The 22,662-nt window shown below is 36.4% G+C and overlaps 1 long non-coding RNA gene across 1 annotated transcript in view; it reads left to right on the top strand.

Moving 5' to 3' along the window:
* LOC126947679 (uncharacterized) overlaps nucleotides 1–22,446 on the top strand; it is a 165,037-nt gene extending 142,591 nt beyond the window's left edge. The window contains exons 3-4 of the long non-coding RNA XR_007723166.1: nucleotides 19,612–19,721; nucleotides 22,228–22,446. This is a non-coding gene — a long non-coding RNA (uncharacterized LOC126947679). The remainder of the gene's footprint in view (nucleotides 1–19,611; nucleotides 19,722–22,227) is intronic.
* The last annotated feature ends 216 nt before the right edge of the window (nucleotides 22,447–22,662 follow it).

The raw sequence follows: 22,662 nt of genomic DNA, 5'->3' as shown, positions 1-22,662 counted from the left end.
TGTCAGTAGCCAAGACTATGGGAAAAAATGCCTCTAAGGTATTTCAGACCTAAGCAGCAGCCCTTCCCAAGACATCAGAGATCTAAGAGGGAAAGGTCGTTTTGTGGGTTAGGCCTAGAGACCTGCTGCTCTGTGCAGCCTTGGGACATGGCACCCTGCATCCCAGTCACTCAAGCTTGAGCTGTAGCTAAAAGACACAAAAGTACAGTTCGGCCCATTTCTTTGGCAGGTACAAGCCTAAGCCTTGGTGGCTTCCACATGGTGCTGGGCCTGTGGGTCCAAAAAAGGCAAGAGTTGAGGCTTGAAAGCCTCCACCTAGATTTCAGAGGATGTATGGGACTGCCTGCATGTCTAGGGAGAAGTCTGCTTCACAGGTGGAGCCTTCATGGAGAACCTCTACTAGGGCAGTGTGGAGGGAAAATGTGGGGTTGAAGCTGCCACATAGAGTCCCCACTGGGTCACCTCCTAGTGGAGCTGTGAAAAAAGGGCCACTATCCTCCACACCCCACAATGGTAGATCCACCAGCAACTTGCACTGTGTGGCTGGAAAAGCTGCACTCCATACCAGCCTATGAAAGCAGCTGTAGGGGCTATACCCTGCAGGGCTACAAGAGCAGAGCAGCCCAGTGCCTTGGAAGCACGCCCCTTGCATCAGTGTGGCCAGGATGTGAAGCATGGAGTCAAAGAAGATTATTTTGGAACTTTAAGATTTAATGGCTACCTTGCTAGTTTTGGGACTTGCATGGGGCCTATAGATCCTTGGTTTTGGCAGATTTCTCTCTCTTGGAATGGGTCTATTAACCTAATCCCTGTACATTACTCATATGTTGGAAGTAACTAGCTTGTTTGCTTTATTTTACAGGCTTATAGGCAGAAGGGACTTGTCTTGTCTCAGATGAGACTTTGGACTTGGACTTTTCAGTTAATGCTGGAATGAGTTAAGACTTTGGGAGACTATTGGGAAGGCATGATTGTGTTTTGAAACATGAGAAGGGCATGCAATTTGGGAGGGGTGAGGGATGGAATGATACAGTTTGGCTCTGTGTCCTCATTCAAGTCTCATGTTGAATTGTGATCCTGAGTGTTGGAGGTGGGGCCTGATGGGAGGTGATTGGATTATGGGGGTAGTCGCTAATAATTTAGCATCATCCCCTTAGTGCTGTCTCTTGAGTAAGCTATCATGAGATCTGGTTGTTTAAAAGTATGTAGCACTTCCCCTTCACTCTCTCTTTCTCCTGTTCCACCATATGAAGTTGCACTGGCTTTTCCTTCACCTTCCACCATGATTGTAAATTTCCTGAGGCTTCCCCTAGCCATGCTTCCTGTACAGGCTGGGGAACCATGGGCCAATTAAACCTCTTTTATTTATAAGTTACCCAGTCTCAGGTAGTTCTTTATAACAATGTGACAGTGAAATAATGCACTACTTTATTGTTCAATTATATTTCTGTTCTGGTATTTTAAAATATTTATTTTATGCCTAAGACTTAACATATGGTTGATAAATACTCTAAGGTCCTCCAACAAGAATTTCTCTCTCCATTATTTCTCTTTGCCCAAGTGCTGAGTAGGAGTCTGTAATGACACTACTCTGTGTGAGGATCCTGGAAAGAAGGACAAAGATTTTGAAAAGGATAGCAACAAGAATAGCGATTGAAGAAATGGACTGATTGGAGAGATTTCAAAGAAAGAATTAAGAAGACATGATGTGGGGGGCAATGGAATTTGGGAGGATGTGAATAAGTGTAGAGAGGGAGAAGAAATATTCCACAATAATGGCCAGGTTTGGCTTGAAAAAACTGTTTTAAGGGAGCTAAACTATTAGCTCCCCTAAAACAAAGTCACCTAAACTACAATATTTGGCATACCCCTTGTCAAACAAAAGTGCTGAATTGGTTAAACTGTTTTAAATAGTGTATACTAGTGCCAATGATGAACATGTGATTAAAAGCATGTTTTAGTGAGAGGTCATAAATTCAGTTTTGCATATGACAATTTCGAAGTTCTCATGGGAACACTAAGTGAGGATGTCCCATTGTGTTTGGAAAATGTAAGTTTAGGGCAGATGGGAAATGCAGTTTGCATATGTAGACATGGTGATAATGAACATATACATGGTTACTGAAAGCAACACAGCAGAAGGAGTGTATGTAACCTGAAAATGGAAGAAATTACTGGACAGATGACATAGGAACATTGATGTTTAGCAAAGCAATAGGTACCCATAATGAAGACAGAAGATAAATAGACAGAGATGTAGGAGAAGGATAGGGCAATGTGTTTTTTGTGGAATTCATGGGGGAATAAAAGTACTTCATAAAGAGGAGAGGACTCATCTATGCAAGGGCTTTTGAAAGTTTTAAGACAAAAAGTGAAAATGGCAATAGGATTTAGACACAATTACTTGGTGAGACAGATTTCAGTGAGGTAAAGAGATACAAAGTCAAATTTCAATGCCTAGATTTGCTAAGGAAGTGGGAAAATGCAGGTGACAATGAAAGGAAATTAGAGAATATCATTTGGTGGGAGGGGCTACGATGTCAGGGCAACTCTGCTGGTGAGTTGGTTGCTTAGTTAAAACAGAATAGTGTTTAAATGTGTTTAAATGCTGATAAATGCAGTCAGGATTGAAAAAGACGTTGAAAATGAAGTTGAAAAAAACATGAAAAACAGAATAGGCCTCCCTCTGAGGAAGTGGGAATAAACAGCATTTCTTAAAAAACAAACAAACAAACAAACAAAACCCAAGTTCTAATGCTATGTCAAAGAGGAGACAAAACTTCCTTTATTTAAAAAAAAAAAAAAAAAGATTCATGGTCCTGTGGCTACATTTACAAAGTTGGTGTCAGAATTTGAAGGCTTTGCTTTCTATTTAGTTGTGAAATGAGAGGTGAAGACACTTGTGATGGTAAATAGGTAAGACATAGGAACTGAAATTTGATGATAAAGTAAATGCATCAAGTCATTAGGAAGTATATATGCTTGTAATGTTGTTCCATACTATCTTGTAATGTTGTTCTAGAAGCTTTATCTGAGTTACTTAATTATAGCCTCAAATAATTCCATGAAATAGGTACTTTATTATTCTCCTTTTATAGGTGATAAAACTGAGAAGACTTGAGAGAGCTTTAATTAGCCACTGTAGAGAATGGAACAAATAACTAAGAAGGCACCTAGAGTTTGCAGGGCAGTAGTGAGAAGTCAGTTGCACTGAAGCTGATAAAATACTACTAATATCATCTTCACAGCTGTATCATATTCTCCAGCAGCATTCAGGGTTCCAGAGCAAGGTCCAGAGAAAGCTGGAAACTAGACCCTGCCCAGGGTTTACCCAATTGAGTTTAACAGAATCCCAATGAGGCTAAAGGAATAGGCAAAGGTAATGATGAGCCCTGGAGAGAACGCTGGGTAGGGAGAGAGAAAAAACAGAAGGGGAGCAATAGAGAGAAGCCACAGTGGTCAAGGGCTGGATAGCTTTGGGAGATTGTGTATGCTATGGGGAGCTACCAAAAGACAGTTGGAAGAATAAAACGCTGCGGACAGATGGTGAGTTGTCTGAATTCATGGCTTAGAGATTGTTCTACTTGATGGTTCGATCATAGCAGTGAGGTGTGAGTGGGTATTAAAAATAAAGAGAAGGTAACACTTACGTTAGTCAAGGAACTGAGAAGCCTGTACAGGAAAGCACCATGAGTTTATAAAGAAGATGGCAGGCCTTTGAATAAAGAGGAAGACAGATTTTACACTTCAGGAAAAAAAAAAAAAAAAAAAAAAAATGAAAGCCCCAGAAGTCGTCTGTTGCTGGCTGACAACTAAGTTAGGATGTCCCATTGTGTTTGGAAATAAGGTGACAAATAAGGGCTGAAAATAATCTAGCATGAGTCTAAAGGGGACATTGAAGAGTTAAGAAGATGCCAATTGTACCATCCAACCCTAAGAATGTCAAGTGTAGTGTAATGAACAGTAAATACCCAATTGCAAGGGCTACAAAGGAAAAATAGTTCTCCAGGGAAACCCAGTATTTGGTCAGTACAAAGCAGGGCTTTGAGTCGGGGAGTTAGTTCTCAGGAAGGGTCAATTAAGAGGATACCATGGAGAGGATGGGGAGTGTCGGAGAATAGGTCATAGGAAAGTAAACAGCTCTACGAAAAGGAGTGTGGGAAAATGAGGTGCCCCAAAGAACTGTCATTAGCTGGCCTACCATAACTGGGAATGTAAGGATGGCAGATTTCGCAGACAAATTTTCAGACTAAAATTGATGCAAGAGGAAAACAGCTCAGGTCATCAAAAGGAGAGTAGATAAACTGTCGGATATTTATACAATGAAATACAACTCAGCAATAAAAGAATCTACACATGCAATGACACAGAGAAGTCTGAAAAGCACTATGCTAAGAGGCTAGGCATTGAAGGTTGTTTACTTATAAATTTATGATATTAAAAATAAAATAAAGTAAAATCCTAGTTAAATAAAGTAAATAAATAGAGTAAAATAAAGTAAAACTATAGTTACAGAGAGCAGATCCACAACTGAGTCCTCTTGTGGTGGGTAGGATTGACTGTGAGGGGACATAAGAAATTTTCTGTGAGGATGGAGATGTTCTGTGTCTCAATAGGGGTGTGGGTTACATGTGTTTTGGCATCTGTCAAAATTGAATAAACTACATATCTAAGACCTATGCATCTCAATAGATATCAAATATATATCAATTTTAAAAATATCTCCAGCTGAGTGCAGTGGCTCGTGCCTGTAATCCCAGCACTTTGGGAGGCCGAGGCACGCAGATCATCTGAGGTCAGGAGTTCAAGACCAGCCTGGCCAATATGGTGAAAACCCATCTTTACTAAAACTGCAAAAATTAGCTGGGTGTGGTGGCGGGTGCCTGTAATCCAAGCCACTCGGGAGGCTGAGGCAGGAGAATCATTGGAACCCAGGAGGCAGATGTTGCAGTGAGCTGAAATCGCACCATTGCACTCCAGCCTGGGCGACAGAGTGAGACTCTGTCTCAAAATAAATAAATAAATGAATAGTTCCAAAGCCCTTTAATAATCTATTTTGATCTAAGTTCTTTTGCTTCTAATGACTTGTTACCTCAGTGGTATGTTGAAAATTGGTATGTTGGGGGTTGATTGCTGACAACTGCCCCCAAAATTGGAAACACCGATACCCTACGGTGGTTGCATAGAACTCTGAGATTTATGGATGTGATACTGTTTGTTTGTTTGGTGGGTTTATATAGTAGATGCTCAACAAAAGTGAGTTGCAATAAGTTGACTGTTCTTCAATCACAAGAAAACAAGTGCTTTGTGTGATGCTGTCTTTAGGGTAAAGATCTAACATTAACTCACTGGCAATCCTTGGATTATGCTGGTAAGAGAGTCAAGAGGCTTTGCTTGAAATACTGATATATGCTACTATCATTGTTTTTTAGATCTGTGGCATTTTTATGTTGACAAGATTAGCATCTTTGCTCTCCCTTCTCTGTAATTTATGGTTGTTCTGACAAGGAGATTGCAGGAGTTACAATTAGGTCTGAGTTTATGATCAGTTATTTCTTTTGTTACAGTATTTACTTTCTTAAATATCAAACAAGTATATTTTTGCCCTAATAAAGAAAATATAATTTTGTATTTGCAACTAAACATAATTTATTGAAGTTATGTTTCTAGGAAAAAATGGCTGCATTCAGAGTTGCCAAAATTGACCATATTGGGAAGCATAAACATTTTTATATTGGTAGCTACACTACCTCACTGTTTTACTTATTTTACTGGAGAAAAAGGAAAATCCTGTCTGTCAGTTAAAGGAAGCTAAGTAAGAAAAAGTTATTTTAAAAGTAATAAAAATATATATCATAAGAAAAAATAGAGGTTGAGAGGCATCCAGGAATTACAGAGCTTTCTTAAGGTACATTAAAGCATGGTAGAAAGAAAGCTAGACTCTAGGTGGAGTTCTGTCACCTACTCTACCCGTGTTTTTGGAAAACACACAAACTCTACATACTTCACAGGATGCTGTCAGCACCAAACAAGATAATATATCTAAAAGTGTCCTGTATATCCCCCAAATTGTTGTTAATTTAATTATTTAGATAGCATGGAAGCAAGTAGATAAATCAAGCACCAAAAGAATTCTGTTTTATTTGTTTTTCTGATCAGTTTCTGTCCTATGATCCAATACATCATCTAACCTCCAACTGTTCTTGTTCACTTTAGAATATGATAAGTACTTTAGTTCAAAGCCAAATCATTTTTTATTTAAATATAATAACTCAAATATTTTGTAATTTAAAAAGCTTGGACTGGAATATTTATGTAGACTTTAATTCTAGCCGTTGGTGCTGACATCCAAAAGGAAGGTAAACATGTCATCAGTTTGGTTCCTCATTTATGCCATACCTAGCAAATGGCCGACTATGTAATAGAGATTTGAAGCTTAATGGTATAAATTAATGGATAAACAAATGAACAACTGAATGAATGGTACGCAGAAGTTATAGCACATGGTGGCAATGAATACATTAGGTGATTAATAGGAATCATCAGGTTGTTTGAACTGGTCACCTCATATTTCATTATCTGGCCACCTCCTACTCATTTTGAAGGCCCAATACAAAAATATCTTCCACTAGAAAGCTTCACCTACCCCAGGTAGAAAGGACTCACTTACTCAGAACTGTGTCTATACCACTGTAAGAGCACCTATCCCACTGCGTGACAATTAGCATTGGCAGTCAACTCCGATAGCCCTAGCCTTCATAGGGCAGGGGCTGTGCTTTGCGAACACACAGACCCTGGGACAATGCTCGATACAGAAGGTCTTAATGAAAACTTAAAGAGTCAGTTTAATAAAAGAGTGCTTTACATTTTCTTCGAATTCCTTTTAGAAGAGGAAAAGAGAACCTGTCAATCAAGTCATAAGCTCAGTAGACTTGGCAAGGAGAAAGAGTTAAACAGGCAGTCTTAGTATAGCTGAAAAGCTGCCTCGACCTTTTTTATTTTTCTCCTACATTTCAAACATTTGGGGCTGTCATTACGCAAAAACTTAGTACAAACATCTTCATTTGTATAACAGGAAAAGCCAGTTTGTGTTTTCATTCTGTAATTCTTGACTTACATTAAGATTATAAAGAGAGCCCATTCAATGGCTCTTCCCTTTCTTCCCAAAGCTACAAAGACTCCCAATTACCTTTTGGTCATTTTCCCAAGGACATGGAGACTAAATTTAAAGAAAGTGAGCTCCTCCTCTTTCCTTTAGATTATAAATTCTTCGAGGGCAGAGTTTTCTTGTCTGTTTTGTTCACTGTTCTTCCTCAGCACTTAGAACTATGCCTGGCACAGAGCAGGTACTGTTGTTTGGATGAATAAATATTTGATAAAAGCTGAAAGTTTTCTCATTTGAAAAAAATCTTTGTGTCCCATTCTAAGTATTAAAATGATAACTAAATGGAATTGCAGAAAATTAATTAACAGAAATCCTAAAAAGATATGTATTAAATTTCTTTTCATATGCTTCATTGATTCTTCTTATATCCATTTAAACTTGAAAATCGTATCAAGGAGTTTGAATTGTCCTAAATAAACTCAAGAAAATAAAGACAGTATCTTCAGCTTTATTGGTTTTATAATCTGTGTGCAACTTGATGAAGTTTGTTTAAAGAACTTTTTATTGAACGGGAAGGTTTAAGCATATTTCTTAATACTTCTATTGTGTAGCTTAAGTGTTTTTATTTTTCTTGTAAACATATAAAATGCAACTATGCAGTGAATCCACAAATGATCTGAGTCCTCTCAGTTTACTTAGCCTTTCTGATTGTGTTTCCTCTAGCATTACATTCAAAGCAAGGTTGATCAATATAAAAGTCACGAACCTAGCTATGTGGCTCCTGCACAGTTTATGGAAATGAATTCCAGGTGAAACTTTACAATAACCTGTTGTTGTAATTGGAGATATTAAATATAGGATATCTATCCTGTTGTTGCTATACATTGCACAGAACTGCTAAGTTAATACATTGCAAAAATAACTGCAATGGCAAATTTAAATTTTCTAACCATTTGGAATATTCCAAATATACCAAAAGTTATCTAGGGAAAAAAGTAATGTATATTCATATACCCACCACATAGCTTCAGTTTGCCATATTTGCTTCAAATTTTTCTTAAAGAACTTGATCTTCACAGATAGAGCTGAAGCTTTCTGTGAACTGTACAATCAATCACATTTCTCCCCCACTGAACTTCCCTTCCTGAGGGCCTACTCTCCTAAATTTTGTGTGTATCATTCTTATGCATAGTTTCATTCTTTTACAAAATGATTTCTCTCTGAAGGATATAAAACAACATTTTGCCTGTTTCTTTAAGCTTTATATATACACCACATTTACATTATGCTCAGCACAGAATAAGGACCCAATAAATGTTACTCTATTTGATATGCCACATGCTTTATTTCCTCTTAACGTTGCATCTGAGACTTAGCCAAGTTGATACACGTAGTTCCAAATAATTTGCTTCAGCTGTGTTCTTGGGCTCTGTTGTGTGAGTATGCCACAAAGCCAATCAAGTCTTTCCTATCTGAAAGTGCCCTTTTCTTTTTCCCATTTCTTTCCTTTATTTTTAGGGGCAGGGAGACAGGGTCTCACTGTGTCATCCAGGCTGGAGTGCAGGGATACTATCACGGCTCACTGGAGCTTCAAACTCCCAGGCTCAAGCGCTTTTCCCACTTCAGCCTCCCAGGTAGCTGGGAATACAGGTGACACTACGCCTGGCTAATTTTTTTTTTTTTTTTTTTTTTTTTTTTTTTTTTTTTTTTTAGTAGAGATTAGGTCTCACTAGGTTGCCCAGACTGGTTTCAAACTCCGGAGCTCAAGTGATCCTCCTGCCTCAGCCTCCTGACTAGCTGAGATTACAGGTGTGAGCCATTGTACCAGCTTGAAAGTGCCCTTTTATTTCTCTCCTGCAGTGACCGCTGACACCTAGCCATCAACTAGAGGCTGTTCCTCTACTGCCACCCCCTGCAGCCTGCCTACTGGTTTTATAAGGTACTGGGTTGGTGTAAAGTGATATTTTTCTGTGGTAATAGGAGAAAATTGTTGGTTCTACTTAATAGACATAATATTAGAGGTCTTAAAGTGATTAAGTATGCAGACTATGTAAATCAAATAAGTAAGTATATGAAAGAACAAGTAAAAGAAAGACCTTCTAACAAGCATATTTGTATATTATTTTTAATACAAATAACGCCATAATTAAGTCTATTTGTATTTCCTTGCTCACATACCAGTGAGTTTTTCTTGAATCATAGTTAATAGAATGGCTAGGTTGAAAATATGCATATTTTTATTTACTAGATACTACAAAATTGCTCTGCAAATTGGTTTTAGCAATCTATTCAGACAATAGGGTCTAAGAATTTCCCTTTCTAAGCATATTTGCCAACACATGTTATTTTAAGAATTTAAAATGTTTTAGCAGTCTGATAGGTGTGAAACATTATCTCAATGTTTTTACATAAATTTCAACAATTTCTAGAAATGTTGAGCATCTTGTTAACTTCTTGATTGGTCAATCCAATCTGCTCTCTTCTGGAAATTGCCTGCTTGAATTTTTTGTCTATGTTTCTATTAGTTATTGTCATTTTCTCTGTTAATTTGTAGGAATTCTTTATAAATTTGAAATACTGATCCTAGGTTGTTTATATATGTCGCAAATATCTACCCCCAGTCAGTAACTTTACTACCTTTGTTTATAGTATTTTTGGTTGACCAGGACTTTTATTTATTTATTTGTTTGTTTGTTTTAGAGATAGACTCTCTCTGTCACCCAGGCAGAGTGCAGTGATGTGATCATAGCTCACTGCAGCCTCAAACGCCTTGGCTCAAGCAGTCCTTCCCTTTTCAGTCTTTTGAGTAGCCAGGACTACAGATGTGTTCTACGATTCCTGGCTAACTTTTAAAGTTTTGGTAGAGACAGGGTCTCAGTAGAACATGACATTTTAAAATGTTAATGTAGACCAATTTATCAACTCTTTTATTCAGGTTCTGTAATTTTATTTTTCACTTAAAAACCCATTCTCCATTCTGAGTGTATAAAAAGTTACATATTTTATTTTTTAGAAATTAATGTTTGCTTTATATAATTAGGTATTAACCTACATGGAACTGATTTTTGTGTACTTGAAATGTACAGAATTATTTATATGTTCTACATGCATAGCAAAGGACTCCAGGTTATTTATTTACCCATCTATTTTTTATTCACTGATTTCTAATGCCATCTCTACTATGCATCCCATTTACATTTGCATGTAGACAGGCAAGGTATTTTTTTTCCTGGATTAAAAAATCTAGATCAAACAGATAATAGGTTATTTTAGTCAGCTCAGGCTGCTATAACAAAATACTATGGGCAGCTTAAACAACAGACATTTATTTCTCACAGTTCTGGAAGCTCTGAAGTCCAAGATGAAGGTGGCAGCAGCTTGTGTGTCTGGTGAGTGTCTGCTTCCTGGCTTGCAGATGGCTACCTCTGGCGGTGGCTGTGTCCTCACATGACTTTTCTAGGGTGTGCTCATGAAGAGAGAAAGCAAGCTCCTCCTCTTCTAGTAAGGACACAAATCTCATTATGAAGACACCTCTCTCATTACCTCATCTAAACCTAATTATTCCCTTCAGGCCTCACCTCTAAGTCCCATCACATTAGGGTTTAGGGCTCCCACTATATGAACGGTGGGGAGAGACACAAACATTCAATCCATAACATGGATATTTAATAAATGTTCTTTGACTCGTGAAAAGGTAATTTAAACTGATTCCCTGCAGCAGCCTATCATTTAGAAGTCTTTTAGTTCATCTCTTCCCTCAATGGATATATTGCTAACCTTAGTTATAGAGGAGGCATATTACTGTGCATTTAGCTTACAATATTCCAAATATAGACATCTGGGGAATCAAAAAGAGAAGAAGAGAAACAATATTAGTGTCTTGAGTGACTCTGTCTTCCCTTTCCTGAAATGAATATAACCCAAAGGGTCATGAACAGTGAACAGGGGGACATGAAGTAGCCGCGCCTACAGTGGGTATGTTTCTGGGAGACTCTGTCAGTGTGAGCATCTTGCAGTGTGTTAAGTCTAGTTTAGAAATACAGTAGTCCATTCTTATTGTGGTTTTGCTTTTTCATGGCATCACTTACCTGTGGTCAACTGCAGTCCAAAAATATTAAGATATTTTGAGAAAGAGAGAAACAGAGAGAGACCACATTCACATAACTTGTATTACAGTAGATTGTTCTAATTTTTCTACTTTATTATTGTGGTTGTTAATCTCTCACTGTGCCTAATTTGGAAATTCATCGTAAGGTATGCATGCATGGTAAAAAAAAAAAAACAAAGCATGGTACAGTATATGTACAGTCTGGTAAAATGTATGGTTTCAGGCATCCATTTGGGGTCTCGGAATGTATCCCGCCAAGAATATGAGGGCACTACTGTAGTATCTTTATTATTTTTTATTTTTTTTATTTATTTTTTGAGACAGAGTTTCACTCTTGTTGCCCATACTGGACAACCTCCGCCTCCCAGGTTCAAGTGATTCTCCTGCCTCAGCCTCCCAAATAGCTAGGATCACAGGCATGCACCACCACACCCAGCTAATTTTGTACTTTTAGTGGAGATGGGTTTCACCTTGTTGGCCAGGCTGGCTCAAACTCCTGACCTCAGGTGATCCTCCCTCCTTGGCCTCCCAAAGTTCTGGGATTACAGGCATGAGCCACCGCACCTGGCCTACTGTACTATTTTTAAATACTATTTTACTGCAGAAGATTGCATACACAAATCTATTTACAATGCACTTTATGTCCAGCTTAATGGATTTCTAAGGGCAATTTTACTAGACATGGTTTTCACCGTAACTACTGACTTTAAATCCTAATTTCTGAGTCAAACATGGCTCCACTATAATCAATGTGTCAATGGACCACCAAAATACTGCTTTATCTTGAACAAGAGGTACAGATACAAATAAAACAGCTTTTAGTATTTCCTCACAAGCAGTGGTGAATGGGGAGATGCAAGGGTCTGCCATTAGATCAGCATGTCTTGGTTCTCAAGGTAAACATAGGCATACCAGGACACTACAAATCTGGAAGCACTGTTTACCAGCGACATCTGGGCAACAGTTTGGCCTTTTCCTCCTGGATGAAAATATGACCTGTTGACACTGTGTTCATTTCAAGAACCATGAAGTACCTGCAATGGACTGAGTGTTCGTGTACCTCCCACATTCATATGTTAAAAAACTAACCCCTGATGTAATAAGACTCCCACCACCTTTGGCAGGTAATTAGGTCATGTGGGTAGAGCCCTCATGAGGGAATTAGTACCCTTTAAAGGAGAGACACACAAAGCTTGCCCCTTTCCCTGTCTCTACCATACGAAGATACACTCTGTAAACAGGAAAGGGATCTTTACCAAGAACATGACCAAGATAGCCCCTTGATCTTGGGCTTTCAGCTGCCAAAACTGTGAAAAATCAATTGTGTTGCTAAAGCCTCCCAGTCTTTAGTATTCTGTTATGGCAGCCCAAACTGACTAAGGTAGTGTCAAACATTATAAAGTCACAGAAAGGGACACACTAAATTTAAAAGAGTTTGACTCTACAAAGAAGTGAGTTTCTCAAAGCTGGAGAGAACTGCTTTGCTCAGACAGCGGCACTACTGAGTAATCCCTTTAGAAACAGGTGACCAATCAAAGCTATTCAGGTACTGGCTGCAGCTGCCAATTCTCTGTGTGACCAGCTCACTTTTGATATAATTTTGTTTATTAGCTTATTATATCAGAAACTTAATCTAACTTAGTCGGGTGTGGGGTCTTATCCAGACAATTTATACCTTACCTGAAACACATCATTGGATTATTTCTGCAATGGCAAGTATAATCAGAATAACTTTACTGTCAATTTATTATACCATAAAGGTTTGTCTACTTGAGGAACTGAAAGGAGAACTCATTCTTTAAAGCATAAGAAAAATGTCCTTGCGGACTTAATTGTAAGATGTTAGCTCTCATAGACATCTCAGAGACTACCAAGTCCTACAAAAATTGATAAAGATCTGAAAAACAGAGACACTGAGCAGTCCAAGGTCATCCTACTAAGAGGCAGAGCTGGTCTTGAATACAGATTTTCGAAATCTTTGTGCCGCTGTTGGACCCACAAACCGAATGCCAATAAGCAAACCAGAACCTATCAATGTAGCTATTTTCTTCCTAAACAATTTACTACCTCAGGACATGGAGACCTAAATCTTTATGTTCCTAAGAGTTCATACTGAAGGACACAATAACAATGATGTGAACTGTGATTATCTGTACAACTCACTTATAATTTTTTTAAATGGACAATGGCTTTAATTTTAGTCCACTAACTGTATTTTCCCAGAGTTATTTACTGTCTCAGAGAGTACCAGGTGTTACATGTACACTCAGGTCTCAACAACATGGAAGTAGGACGTGCAATTTTTCTTGAAGATTATTAAAATCATAGTGACAATAATAGGACATATAACAATATAACGGCTAACACATATTGAGTGCTTACATTTAGTATTAAAGTTCTATCTAAGTACTTAATATGTATACATTTATTTAATTCTCACAACAAACCTATGTGGTAGGTATTATTTACCTCTGAGGAAACTGAAAAATAGAGGAGTTATATACTTTGTGGAGAAAGGATTTGAATCCAGGAATCCTTCCTTAGAATTCACACCCTTAGCCATTCTTTACTGAAATAGTCCTACACAAAAATAAGGAGAAGGAATACAGACCTCTTCCTTACCTTTCTGAATGTAGAATTTTAGTTCAGTAAAGAGGCAATTTGATAACCAGATTGCTGGTACCATGAAGGAGTTAATGATGCTTCTCAGGTGGAAATTTCCTGTGTGGGAGTAATTCACACTCTGGAAAAATGTGGCCCAATATGTTAACATGATGAGCAAATAAGTTCTATCTATTGAGGTGTCGAGGTTGACATATTACTTAGCATATTCTCTATACCCTGCAGATAGCAGCATCTGTATAATGTAGTCGAAATAAATAAGACTTTGAGTGTATGGGAAAGATAATCACATATCACTTTACATATAAACATAAACTTGTCTGCTGTACCTGCTTGTCACAACTCGAGTTCTAAAAGAAGATGAGGCATTTCCAAAGAGCATCTGCCTCAGCCACTAGCTTTATTGTTTCAATTACAGCTGTTTCCCTCTCAGATGTCAGAAATGCCACCACAGTTGACAGGACCCCCTTCAAGAGGGAAACAATATATGCTCAAGTTCTCAAAAACTCCCATGAGTATAAGAAGAAGGTCCAACTAGTGTATAAACAGGGGTAATATCATTTCCATTGTCATTAAAGATGTCTATTCTAAAATGCAATAATTGTTCCTATGTTGGTGAAAGGGTAGTCAATATATTGTTGAAGCCAATACAGATAGATACAGAGTCTTGGAGATGTATCTCAGAAACTTTTCATTCTGGGGAATTGGCAGTTAAGAAATGATTCCCAATACAGGAAACAATTCATGCTGAAGGCCACATGACATGTAGTTGTGTGAAAGCAGAAACTTCTTTGCTGAACAAAAATGGAAAAGCTATTAAATAAATATGGTGCATCCATGTGAAGGAATACTATGCAATAACTAAATGTCACACTTAAAAAGTGAAAATCAGGGAATAGAAAACTATAAATATAATATGATTTTTGCAAATTTTTGAAAAAATTGTGTTTTATTTATAATTGGCACATAATTATTAAACATGTTTCTGGGCTATAGTATGATGTTTCAGTGAATATATATATTGTATAATGACCAAATCAGTATAGTCACCAAATCCATCACTTTAAACATTCATCATTTCTTTGTGGTGATAACGTTAAAAATCTTCTAACTACCTTGAAATATACATTACATTGCTATTTGCTATAGTCACCCTACTCTGTAATTAAACATCAGCACTTACTCTTTTTGTTCAACCCTAATTTTGTACAGTTGACCAACCTCTTCAGGTCCTCCCTCCCATCTGCTCACCTCAGCCTCTGGTAACCAGTATTCTACTCTCTATTTCTATGAAATAAACTTTTTTGGATTCTACATATGACTGAGATCATGCAGTATTTGTCTTTCTATGCCTGACTTATTTCACTTAACGTAATGTTCTTCAGGTGTATCCATGTTATTGCAAATTACAGAATTTCATTCTGTTTTATGCCTGAATAGCATTCCATTGTGTGTGTGTGTATGTGTGTGTGACACACACACACAGAGAGAGAGAGAGAGAGAGAGAGAGAGAGAGAGACAGAGAGAGAGGGAGCAGAGAGAGAGAGATCACATTCTGTTTTATGGCTGAGTAGCATTCTATTGTGTGTGTGTGTGTGTGTGTGTGTCTGATATATCTATATCTATCTGTCTCTCTCTACATATATATATCACATTTTCTTTATTCATTCATCTGTAGATGGGTATTTACATTGATGCATATCTTGGATATTGTAAATAGTGCTGCAATAAATATGAAGTGCAGATATCTCTTTGACATACTGATTTCATTTCCTTTGAATATGTACCCAGTACTGAGATTGCTGGATCATATGACAGTTCTATTTTTCTTAAAAATCTTTATATTGTTTTCTATAATGGCTGTACTAATTTACATTCTCACCAACAGTGCATAAGAGTTCCCTTTTCTCCACATTCTTGCTAGTACTTGTTATGTTTTTGTTCTTTTGATAATAACCATTCTAACAAGTATGGGGTGATATCTTCTCTGGTTTGATTCGCATTTCCCTGATAATTAGTGATATTTTGCCTTTTAAAATGTATCTGTTGGCTATTTGTGTGTCTGGTTTTGATAGTTGCCTATTTTGGTCTTTTGCCCATTTTTAATCAAGTTATTATTATTTTTTGGTACTAATTTGTTTGAGTTCCTTATATAGTCTGGATTTTAACCCCTTGTCATTGCATACTTTGAAAATACTTTCATCCATTTTGTAGATTCTGTCTCCATTCTGTTGATTGTTTCTTTGGCTGTGCAGAATCTTTTTAATTTGATGTAATCTCATTTTTAATTTTTGCTTTTTGTTGCCTGTGCTTTGAGGTCTTATTTTTAAAATCCTTGCCAAGTTCAATTTCATGAAGTGTTTCCCTTATGTTTTCTTCTAGTTTCATAGTTTGAGGTCTTTCATGTAGGTCCTTAATTCATTTAGAATTGATTTTTGTATATGGTGGTAGGTAGGGATCTAGTTTCATCAGTCTGCATGTGGATATCCAATTTTTCCCGGCACCATTTGTTAAAGAGACTGTCCTGTTCCCAATATGTGTTCTTGGCACCTTTATAAAAAATCAATTATCTGTATATGCATGGATTTATTTTTGAGCTCTCTATCATGTTCCATTGGTCTAGGTGTCTGTTTCTGTGCCAGTATCATGCTGTCTTGTTTACTTTGTGGAATATTTTGATGTCAAGTAGTGTGATGCCTCTAGGTTTGGTCATTCTGTCAAGACTGTTTACCTATCCAGGATCTTTTGCATTTTCAAATAAATACTAAGATCTTAAAAATTTTTTGTAGTCTACATTCTCATTTTCTCCTCCTTTTATCCTTCTTCCCTTTTCTTCCCCATTTCCTCTCTCAAACATCAGAAAGATACATTGGAGGAAGTTAGGTTACAAAAAAAAATCAAAATGGTGAAAGCGGTTTTCTGTAAATTAATTGGTCATTATTATTTCACCTTAAAGATTTAAAATTTGAGAATTAAATATGTTAAACAGATTTGCCCAAGGAATACAGAACTACTAAGCCTGGGTGGTGCCATGTCATGCTTCTTCCTGCCTACCTACTGAATTTAATCCTCCGATTCCTCAATTGTAAAAGGATGATCTTTCTGAGCTCTTCAAATACTGATGTGACCAAGTCCAGCCTGATATATTTGTATGATTTTCACATTTGCACCACGAAAAAGTGTGTCAAGTAAGTTAACACGGTAATCGAATTATGTTAATAGAACTATCAGGCCTTTAATGTGTATGTATGTGAAAACAAGTTTGAATTGAAATGAATTCTTTTAAATAAATGAGCAGATCTAAAAATGCTTCCTTCAGTCATTTATTCATTCACTTGCCATGAATTTATTGAGCACCTTTGGTGTCTCAGACCTTGTGCTTGATACTAGGGATAGAAAAATCAGTAACATAGGTCCTACTCTCAAGAAGTTCACTGTCAAGTGAAACCTCTGTCTCTCTCTCTCTCTCTCTCTCTCACACACACACACACACGCACACACATGCACACACACACACACATTAAAGCTACACACATACTGTGGTAATTATAATGATAGTTATGTGCCCAGGTATTAGAGAGGCAAACAAAATATTAACACAACTATCCAGCCTGTGAAGAATTTTTGGAAACAAGAAGAGAATGTCTTAGTGAAATTACAGAGTATGAATAGTTATCTAAAAAGGGATAAGAAAGAATATTCCAAAGACAAGAACACTCTGAGTTTAAAGTGAAGAGTGGCAAGTCATGAGTTTGGCCAGTTGGAGTAGACAAGAGAGAAACATGTTCACCTGTGAAAAAATTCAGACTTGAATCACTGGAGAGAATTGACAAAATCTCAAAGCAAATGCTTCTGTTTATCTCCACTTTTATTTTCAGCAGCTGCTGGAACTCTGTAACGGCTTTATAAGAGACAGCCTTTTGTGGGTCAAGCCATGATCCTATAGACCAGTTCATGTAAAAGATAGAGAGAATCTAAATTAGGGCAGTGGTAGCATGGATAGAACAGAAAGGATAAATCCAAAAAATAATTAAATTAATCTACATTAATCTAAAGGTATGGGCATTTCAAATATATACACATCCACAGCTTAGGATACAATTTTCGAGAGTTCAAATATCTCAGAGCTCATCCTAATAGTCCATTAATCCTCATTGAAGGTTCCTTTGTCTGCAATAAGTAAAACTGTGATGAATGCCTATGGAAATTAGTTGGAATTAGTTTTCAGTTGAAATTATTATACTAGCATTGCTTTTAAGCACTTAATAATTAAGATGGCCTACTCCTCAAACTACTGAGTAAAATTTTATTTTAGATAGGATTTCTTAGGAAATAAAAGTATTCTGCTTTTCCTATAAAAAAAAAAAAGATTCATTATTTCATTTTCCCAAGGTACATACAAGCTTGGAATTCCTAAGGCACAAAACAAAACACATAACTGATGCATGAAAAAGCTAAATGAATTTGCACGAGGTCATCTATGTGACATATATTTAATACCTTGTTAAGTGAGGACTTGCTAAGTCCAAAACTATAACTGTAGAACACGTATGTAATTGAGTAAGTGGAGAGAGATATTTTAACCTTTAAGTCGTAGGTGTCAACTCTATGAAATGTACTTTTTAAATATCACACACAATATAGCTTTTATATGTTTTACTATGACAAAATTGAAAGTTATATTGATCAAATTTTGCATTCTTAAATAGCAAAGATGTAGAATTGAAATAAAGAAAATATATGGATGGCCATATCATTTAGTAGATGTGTGGTTCAGATTTTCAGCATATTGGATGCCAATAAAAAGTGACAGTGAAACCACCAAACGACAGCATATAGTTACTTCAATTTTGATTATTTGGCCTTTGACTATTTCCTCCTTGACTCTATCCACATGACCAAACTATGGATAGGGGAAGGAGTGAATTTCTGTAATTAAAAAAATAGGCTAAAATTATCAGCATTGTGAAAGAGAAAAATAAGAAAAGTGAAAATTGATAATTTATAAACTGGGTATTTCATGAATAACCCAAATTTACTCTATGAAACTTTTAATTTAATTACACAAAATGGTAAGAACTTAAAATCTCTTAAAAAAATTAGTAAGTAAAATGATAATAAGTGATGTTCTATTTATTGACTTTATGAGGGTTACATGAGAATGTTCATTTTGAGATTATTTATTGAACTACATGCACTTTTCTATACTTACATTAGCTTCCTAAAGACCTTTAAAGTCTGAATACATAATGAAAAGTAAATAGGGTTACAAGGCCTTTGCAAGGTGTAGATCTTACTTGAAGAATAAAACTCTGGAAGAGTTTATATCTAGCTAAGGCAATGACTCAAGTTCAAAAATTTATTCTTTGAAGTGCAATTATAAAAAGAAGTTGTCTGAATGGGTATATGACAAACAACTGCTATTTGGGGAACTTAATAGATGTGACTTTCCTGTGATCAATGGAACAGTCAGTGCTTTCTAATAGAACTTTCTGTGATGTTGGAAATTTCCTTTATCTTCATTGTTCAATATAGTAGCCACTAGCCACATCCAGCTACCGAGCATTTGAAATATGGCTTCTGTGATTAAGAAATTGAGTTTTAAATTAAATTTAATTTAAATTTATTTACATCGAATAGCTCTCTGTGACTAATGGCTACTGAACTGGACAGCTAGAGTAAGCAAACTGAGATCAAATGTTTACCTTTAATTTTAAAGTTAATGAAGTTGTACCTATTGAAAAACTAAAATAAAATTCTACTTTTTGATTTCCAGGGTCCCCAGTTTGAAATGTCTTGTTACTGCTGACAAGACCTGCATGACTGACCATTTGCTCCCTAAGAGATGAAACTGACATCACTTTGAAGTTCAAAATGACACTGCCAGTGAGCTTTACTTTAAAATGGAACAATTGCTTTCTAGTTAAAGGGATTTCTCAAAAGGTCTAAAGATTTGCTGTTATGAAAATACATGTTCTGCCATCATATTTTTTTCTTTTTCATTTTCTAAGCAGTAACAGGCTACAACTGTTAGAAAGTTATTTAATTTTTCTTGAAAATATTGGGATACTAATTGCAATGTTTCTATGTAAAGCTCCATGAAGCTAGAAATTTGCATGTTAATAGCCAGCTGAATGCAAAATGCAGTTCTTCTAAATGCCTTCCATAATACTCACTGTTTGATTTTGTTTCCCTACTCTGACCTACAGAGTTGTATAGTAGTATGTAGTAGTTACGAGAGTGTATTGTAATGCCTACTTAACTTTCTGTATTCTTCATCAAACTGTAAACACATAAGGGCAGGAGCTGTATCTTATTTACTGTACACAGAGTTTATTAATATTTGCAGGTTAGAATGAATGAAATAAATCACAAAGATCATTAGGTTAACAAATATAGAAAAGTGAAAAATGAAGGGCAGGTATTAATCTCATTTAAATTCACTTGATTACATACACAAGCACCAACATGCTCCTCTATTGTGCCCATGGCACATGTCATTTTAGAGACCTCTTAATTTATACTGTAGAAGAATGTGATTATGTATAAGAACTCAAAAGGGAGGGCTAGAAAACAAGAGAGAACTAATAGATTGCAAGCCCAAGGCAAAAATGTAAGAGCTGGAGATTAGAGTTACAAGAGGAGCACTTTGTATGCTTGTATGTATAAATACTTTCATAGTACAGCAGGTGTCTACCAGACTTTTCTAAAGGAGCCAGATAGTGAGTATTTAAGGTTCTGTGGGCCATAAGGTCTCCATTACATATTCTTCTCTTTTCTTTATTTTTCAAAAAAAAAAAAAACAACCCTATAAAATACAAAAAATATTGCTACATCACAGATTAAAACAGAAGTAGGCTGTGATCTTGATCATCTTGATTTGGCTCACAGACCATAGTTTCCCTACTCCTGACATAGAAGATTGACGTTATTGTTGTGAAAATTTTAGTGATTTGGTTTTTTTGGCCTCAAAGAAGAAAACTGTCACATGATGTTTTGCATTTAAAATTCTACATTCACAAAACAAAACAAAAAAACAGCCAATGGCCAATTCAACCTTGAAGTCAATTTGGAAATGATGTTTTGGAAAATGTTGATTTAGAATTCAGATACTCCCACAACTATGGCTCCAGACATTCCATGTTTAAACAGGAAAAAGAAAGAAGAAAAGGAAAATAGTCAAGAAAAATTAATCAGAACAATATTGAACCTAGTTACAGATGGGTTTGCAGGTGGCACAGGCAACGAGTAATAAATGATCTCATTAATAAAGCCAGACATTTAATAACAACAGTAGTCCACATTCTATAGAATGCTCAAATATCTGAAAATGCAAGTTCTGTACAGAAAAGGATATCTCCTATATGCACGAGGAGCCTCATTAAAGTGGAAGAATCCTTTTTGTAAAGTCTCATCACTATTGCTAGCTATGAAAGATACTGTACCCCATGTCCAAATGTTCTTTTTTCTTTTTGTGTAGTTATTCTCCACATCATAAAATGAAATACTTTAAAGGGAGACAATGTGCCTGTTCTTTGTTCTGCCTATAAAATCAGTACATAGGCCAGGCACGGTGGCTCATGCCTGTAATCCCAGCACTTTGGGAGGCCGAGGCAGGCGGATCATCTGAGGTCAGGAGTTCGAGACCAGCCTGGCCAACATGATGAAACCCCACCTCTACTAAAAATACAAAAAATTGAGCATGATGGCATGCGCCTGTAATCCCAGCTACTCAGGAGGCTGAAGCAGGAGAATTGCTTGAACCTGGGAGTCAGAGGTTGCAGTGAACGAGATCGTGCCACTGCATTCCAGCCTGGGCGACAGAACGAGCCTCCGTCTCAAAAAAACCATAAAATCAGTACATTATTCTCCAAATAATGTGTGATTAGTAGATATTGTTTCAAATGAACATGTTATACCTTCTAAATGTAACAAAAGATAATTCTTTTATTTTTCTGGCTTATCGAGTGAATTATCCATTTACATGTTCATTGTAAAGGCATCTTAAAGGTTTAACATGAACTTACTAAAAAGCACTTAAACAGCATATACTCTTCATTTCAATACCTCCAACCATATACAGTATTTGTATATTTTAAGTACAGAATAGACAGTCTCCTAGAGAACCTAGGTTTCAAAAAACACAGTGAAGTGGTTTTAAAATAACTCCTAATTTTGAGAGAGGTAAATGTCTAGGGGGAAGAAAAGTGTTACCCACTGAATAAAAATTAAAGTAGTTAACAAGAAATGCATCTTATTTAAAATTTTTCCTCTTAGAAAGTTCAAATTGCTAAAGTGGTTAAGGTGGTACATAATTTTTCTTTTTGAAGAATTTTGTCCAGTTTGACAAGTAAATAAATGTTTAACTCTCTTTCTTCTTTTATTGCTGCAGAAACAAGAAATAGAAAATAACTGCAGCACGTTTATGACATTGGTTCCTTTCTCCACATGAAACATACAATGAGAACACTTTATAGCTGAATTGTGCCTTCGACTGAATAGAGGATGGTGGACTAGCTTGGGTTTTATGGAATTGGATAATTTGTCATAGTTTCTGCCCCTGGAAAAACGATAACCCAAAGGAAAACAAGTGGAAAAACTTTAAAAAATAGTGATACAATACACAGCTGATATTTTTGGTTCATAGAATACTTTAAAGTACATAATTTACAAAGCAAATTACTAAATTATAAGAAATGCTGTCATCATCAATAAACATTCACAGAGCTTCAGGTTTTAACACAAAGCATTCCTCTTACTTCAGGTGATATTATTTACGAAAAAATTACTTGGAGATCGCTCCACGGTTATCACACTCTTTTCTAAC

The sequence above is a fragment of the Macaca thibetana genome, chromosome 2, assembly GCF_024542745.1.
Source record: "Macaca thibetana thibetana isolate TM-01 chromosome 2, ASM2454274v1, whole genome shotgun sequence".
In the NCBI taxonomy this organism is placed as follows: domain Eukaryota; kingdom Metazoa; phylum Chordata; class Mammalia; order Primates; family Cercopithecidae; genus Macaca; species Macaca thibetana.
This window is presented reverse-complemented; position numbering and strand designations above follow the sequence as displayed.